This window comes from Hoplias malabaricus, unplaced genomic scaffold (genome assembly GCF_029633855.1).
Source record: "Hoplias malabaricus isolate fHopMal1 unplaced genomic scaffold, fHopMal1.hap1 scaffold_370, whole genome shotgun sequence".
NCBI classification, from domain to species: Eukaryota; Metazoa; Chordata; class Actinopteri; order Characiformes; family Erythrinidae; genus Hoplias; species Hoplias malabaricus.
In genome coordinates, this window is record NW_027101086.1 from 8,810 (window position 1) to 15,000 (window position 6,191).

The window sequence follows — 6,191 nt, forward strand, 5'->3', positions numbered from 1 at the left end:
CTCTGCTTCCCTGGATGTGTTCAAACCTAAGTCGAGACATCCGTAGACCCCGTTGATGCGAATTCCATGCCCGAGGAGTGGCACACCTCTGGGCTAAGGGTTGGTGGTAAGTCAGGCCCCACCCTCTGGAGGTTTTCAAAACCTAAGTCGAGACCTCCGTAGACCCCGGTGATGCGAATACCGAAGCCGAGGACTGGCACCCCTCTGGGCTAGGGTGGGGATAAGATATGCCCCCACCCTCTGGAGGTTTTCAAAACCTAAGTCGAGACCTCGTAGACCCCGGTGATGCGAAATGACATGCCCGAGGACTGGCACCCCTCTGGGCTAGGGTGGGGATAAGATATGCCCCCACCCTCTGGAGGTTTTTAAAACCTAAGTCGAGACCTCCATAGAACCCCGGTGATGCGAAGTGACATGCCGAGGACTGGCACCCCTCTGGGCTAGGGTGGTGGTTAATCGGCCCCACCTCTGGAGGTTTTCAAAACCTAAGTCGAGACCTCCATAGACCCCGGTGATGCGAATACCGAAGCCCGAGGACTGGCACCCCTCTGGGCTAGGGTGGTGGTTAATCCGGCCCCCCCTCTGGAGGTTTTCAAACCTAAGTCGAGACCTCATAGACCCCGGTGATGCGAATACCGAAGCCAGAGGACTGGCACCCCTCTGGGCTAAGGGGATGGTTTGGGTGGCCTCCCCTTCAATCCCGATGATTCGTTCGATATATGCCCAGGGAGGTGAACACTTCTCTGGGCGTGAGGGGTCGAGCGTATGAGGGTTGTACCCCGTTATGGTTCCTACTATAAACGAATCCGAGCGGCGGGTCCACAGGCCACCGACCACCTGCCCACTTGCGGGGTGGGTGCGACGGGCCGCCCGCCGGCAGTTGTCCCCGTTCCTAACCTAACTCTTGCCCGTGCGCGAGTCGAAAGGGGCATACAAACCCCCGAGGCGAAGACCGGCGTTCCGCTTGGTCTAATGTGGGATCTCCAGATTTTCCCCTCCGCGGGGACTTGGGAGCGCACCACCGGGCCCCGCGCTGGAAACGGCCGGAGGCAAAGAGCGCATTAGAGGTGTCACGGATCGGTCTTTTTAAACGACGCGGCTGGAAGTTCGCAGGGGAAGAGGCGCTCGGTTTACGGTTCCCGGGCCCCGACCCCTTCGTCTTCTTAAATCGAGAAAACTAACCGTAGGCTCCGGGGGGGCGAATCGTAAAACCTTTGCCGACCTCCTCGCACTGCGAGGGGGCCAGGATTTGCGGCTTGTCCGCGTATCGGTCCTACCAAGGACCGCGGCTGGAAGTTCGCAGGGGAAGAGGCGCTCGGTTTACGGTTCCGGGCCCGACCCCCTTCGTCTTCTTAAATCGAGAAAACTAACCGTAGGCTCCGGGGGGCGAATCGTAAAACCTTTGCCGACCTCCTCGCACTGCGAGGGGGCCAGGATTTTGCGGCTTGTCCGCGTATCGGTCCTACCAAGGACCGCGGCTGGAAGTTCGGTGGTGAGCCCTCGACCTTACGAGATTGGGGGCAAAACCCTTCGTCTTCTGAACATCAGACGGCTCCGGGGGGGGCGTACCGTAAAACCTATGCCGACCTCCTCGCGCTTTGAGGGGCCAGGAAATTCTCTTCCATTCTCTTCCCTTAAACGACGTCCTTTACGCCCGTTCGAAATGCGGCATACCCGGAGCACAGGGGCAGGCTTCTAATCCGAAATAATACCGGCTTTTAGAACGATCCTCCCCGCCACGTGCTCCAGCCTCCATGGCTCGTGGACCCCCCGTAACAGGGGGTCCGCTTGTCCAGAATCGTTCCGAGGGAGACTTAGCCGATCCGTCGGTCTAATTTCCACCGCAGTTTGGGTCCCGTTAAAAGGTCCGAGTCGGTGGTGCCTTAGGGTCGGGATCCTATTGAGGGAAGGAACCGGCCCCTAGCCTGCACCGTCCGGGCCTTGTCAAACCCCCGATTGCAGACCCACCTCCGGGGGGTCTCGTTCGAAAAGCCTTTCCGCGGTGCGCGTCTCTTCCTCCTTCGGGGGGTCGAGTTCCACGCACCACCGACTCTCTCTCTTTCCCCAAGCCGGGTTTGAGTACCAGAGGGATCGGCCTGGTTGATCCTGCCAGTATCATATGCTTGTCTCAAAGATTAAGCCATGCAAGTCTAAGTACACACGGGCGTTGGTACAGTGAAACTGCGAATGGCTCATTAAATCAGTTATGGTTCCTTTGATCGCTCCACACGTTACTTGGTATAACTGTGGTAATTCCAGAGCTAATACATGCAAACGAAGCGTTGGAAGTGGGGGTGCCGTTTCGAGGTGGTCGGTGACTGGTTCACCTTCCCCCCTCGGCGCCCCCCACGGATACGTGCATTTATCAGAACCAAAAAACCCCCTCCCGACTCCGGTCGGGTCCGCTTTGGTGACTCTAGATAACCTTTGGCCGATCGCAGAGCCCTTCGGGGCGGCGACGTCTCATTCGAGTGTCTGCCCTATCAACTTTCGACGGTAGTCTACGGGACTACGTGTGGTGACCACGGGTAACGGGGAATCTGGGTTCGATTCCGGAGAGGGAGCCTGAGAAACGGCTACCACATCCAAGGAAGGCAGCAGGCGCGCAAATTACCCATTCCCGACACGGGGAGGTAGTGACGAAAAATATCGGTGCGAGGCCCCGTTTGAAGGTTTCGGGACCGAAATGAACTCAATCTACGTCCGTGGGTGAGGACCCATTGGAGGGCAAGTCTGGTGCCAGCAGCCGCGGTAATTCCAGCTCCAATAGCGTATGTTAACGTTGCTGCAGTTAAAAAGCTCGTAGTTGGATCCGGGGACGGGTCCCGGCTGCCGGGCCTCTGCCCGTCCGGACTTCGCGGTGGGAAGCTGCCCCTCTCCGGGGGGGTTGGGGACCCCCCGCGGGTCTCTGGGTGGAGGTCGCGGGACCTTGTCCCTACTCATCCGGTGTCCTCTGCTCCCTTCCTCCGCGGAGAGGCCCTTAGCTGGGTCGTCCGCCGCGGTTGAATACGTGGGGGGCGGAAGGGTCCGGTGCGTTTACTTTGAACAAAACAGAGTGCTCAAAGCAGGCCGAAGCGTGCCTTGAATGGACTGAGCTAGGAATAATGGAATAAGGCCTTCCCATGGGGGGCGAGTCGGAGCTCTTCGGCGAGGCGGCCGGGCGGGGCCGTTTTCTGGCCGCCGCACGGTTCCCCGAGCCGGGGGGGTATCCGACCGCTCTCTTGGTCCTATTTCGTGGGTTTGACGGACCAAAGGTCATGATTAAGAGGGACGGCCGGGGGCATTCGTACCGCACCGAGAGAGGTGAAATTCGTAGACCGGTGCGGGACGGACAAAAGCGAAGGCATTTGCCAAGAATGTTTTCATTAATCAAGAACGAAAGTCGGAGGATCGAAGACGATCAGGTACCGTCGTAGTTCCGACCGTAAACTATGCCGACCCGCGATCCGGCGGCGTTGGGTTAACGACTATGACCCGCCGGGCAGCGTCCGGGAAACCACGAGTCTTTGGGCTCTGGGGGGAGTACGGTTGCAAAGCTGAAACTTAAAGGAATTGACGGAAGGGCACCACCAGGAGTGGAGCTTGCGGCTTAATTTGACTCAACGCGGGGAACCTAACCCGGCCCGGACACGGTAAGGATTGACAGATTGACGGCTCTTTCTCGATTCTGTGGGTGGTGGTGCATGGCCGTTGGTAGTTCGTGGAGCGATTCGTCTGGTCAATTCCGGTAACGAACGAGATCCCATCCTTTAAGTAGTTACACGGCCCCTCTCCTGGGTCGGACTCTATCCCCGAAGGCCACTCTATCAGGTTGTCCCCATCGGGGTGGGGGTGTTGGGGGTTTCGGCGGGGGTCCGGTTCTACCCCGGATCGGTTCGGGGAGGTGATGCGGTTGACGGGGGTTCAGTTCTGCGTCGAGTGGGTGGCTCCGGCCTCTCCCCTTCGCGTTCGGTTCCCTCCCCGATGCCGTCCGCACCTCGTTCCGCTCTCCGGGTGTGGGTTGTCCGTCCTTCGCCTTCGCCTTCCCTCTCCCCTCCCCGGTGCCCTCCCGCTTACCGCGGGCCTGAAGGTTGGGGTTCGCCCGGTGGGAATCAGCGGTCGGTGGCTAAACTTCTTAGAGCGATTTGTGGCACAGAAGCCACTTGAGAAATGGAGCAATAACAGGTCTGTGATGCCCTTAGAAGTCCGGGGTCGCACGTGAGCTACAATGGCTGGTTCAACATGTAAGTTACCCTACGCCGAGAGGTGCGGGCAATCCTATGAACGCCATTCCCCGCTGGGGACAGGGGATTGCAACTATTCCCCTCGAACGAGGAATTCCAAGTAGGCGCGGGTCACCAGCCCGCGTCGATTAAGTCCCTGCCCTTTGTACACACCGCCCGTCGCTACTACCGATCGGATGCCTCGGTGAGGTCCTCGGACCGTCCCCGGGGCGGCCCTCGAACGGGGGTCGCCTCCGGGCGATGGGAAGTCGATCGAACCCGGACATCTAGAGGGAGTAAAAGTCGTAACAAGGTTTTCGTAGGGGAACCTGCGGAAGGATCAATAACGGTGACCTGGCCGCGGTCGGCGCCCGCCGTCCGTGCCGGTTGTCGAGTCGGACTCGAGAGGCCGAACCTCCCCCCCGGCGGGTACCTTCAAGGTATGGACCGCAGAAGCCTCGTACCTTTCGTCGTCGGCCGACGTGAGTCTCTCCCCCCTCCGGGTGGGTGGACGTAGCGAGCCGGCTTCGGAACTCGGGGTTATGCGAGGACCGCCTTAGGTGCATAGGTACCCCGGTCCGCCCCTCCCGTTCGCGGGGGGAAGAGTGGCGCCGGAGCCGCCCGCCGGGTAGTTAAACCCAAAAAACCATTGATCGTTGAAGGCTTGATTGTGCGTGCGCGAGTCAAAGGGGCTTACTCACCCCCAGGGCGTTGGCCGGTGCTCGCCGGCCTCGGTGGGATCTCCCTGAACCCATCCCCCCGGCACAGGGGGCGGTGGTGGACGGGAGCGTACCGCCGGGCGAAACTCTTTCCCCTCACGGGGTTAGAGCGGAGCTTAAGAGCGCATGCAAAATACCCCCGATGTTGGCTTCGCAGAGACGGACCGTATAATAGTCTAAGGCCGGTGCGCGAGTTGAAGGGGCCTCACGAACCCCGGATGCGTTTATAAACACCCGAAAGGAGACGGCCGGTGCCCGCCGGTCCTGACTAGGTGGGATCTACCCAGCGCCTTCCCCTAAGCGGGGACTTGGGAGCGTACCACCGGGCCTCGCTCATACCCTCCGGGGTGGAGAGCTTGGCTTTGAGCGCACGCCTGAATGCCTTAGACCGGGACCCGTAACGCAGCGAACCAAACCCCTGGGCCTCGCCGGGAACGGCGGGTGCCTAGACCCCGGTCTCCTAAACCACGTAAGTCTCGGGCACCTACTCGGGCGATCGTCCCCCGGGCCGTAACTCCTCGGTCCGGTGGTGACGCCCAGGTTCAATGACCTTTCCCCCCCTGCACGGGGGTGGAAGGCACCCGGCTTGAAATATATTGGCAAAAATTGTCTCTTGTTCGAATGGCTTCCTTCGCCCGGCCTGTAACGGGCCGGGCACAAACCCGAATACGACTCTTAGCGGTGGATCACTCGGCTCGTGCTTCGATGAAGAACGCAGCCATCTGCGTTAACTAATGTGAATTGCAGGACACAGATCATCGAAATTTCGAACGCATATTGCGGCCGCGGGGGTCCATCCCGCGGCCACGCCTGTCTGAGGGTCGCTTTACCCATCGATCGGTCTCCGCGCCCCCGCTGAGAGAGAGAGACCGCGGCTGGAAGCTCGCAGGGCCTGAAAACGGCCCTTCGTCTTCCCAAACGAAGACTCGGTTCCGAGCCAGTCCACGCGGCCCGTGTTGCGAGAGAGCTCCGTACAGGGAACGGAGGGAGAGCCGAGTAGGTCCGGGTCCACGTCCGTTACGGTCTCTCCCCGAGTCCCGAGCGGGGCTCCGCGCAGTCGGACGCGGGGGTGGCGAGTGCCGATTAAACCCAGCGAGCGGGCGAGTGAGCGGGCGGGCGAGCGGCCGGGGTGGGGGGGAAGGTGTCGCGGAGTTCGGTCTCGTGCCGGGCTCTCGCCCCTCGCCCCTAGCCTTCGGCCCTCCGCCTCCGCCCTCGCCCCCGCATAAGAAACCTCTGTGTGCGGCCTCAGATCAGACGAGACGACCCGCTG

The 6,191-nt window shown here is 60.7% G+C and overlaps 1 non-coding gene and 1 pseudogene across 1 annotated transcript; both read left to right on the top strand.

Annotated features, from left to right (window-relative positions):
• Nucleotides 1-5,591: 5,591 nt before the first annotated feature.
• LOC136684529 (5.8S ribosomal RNA) lies at nucleotides 5,592-5,745 on the top strand. Its single transcript, XR_010799704.1, has one exon. It is a non-coding gene; the product is annotated as a 5.8S ribosomal RNA (ribosomal RNA).
• Nucleotides 5,746-6,161: 416 nt separating this feature from the next.
• Nucleotides 6,162-6,191, top strand: part of LOC136684530 (28S ribosomal RNA) — a 4,635-nt pseudogene continuing 4,605 nt past the window's right edge.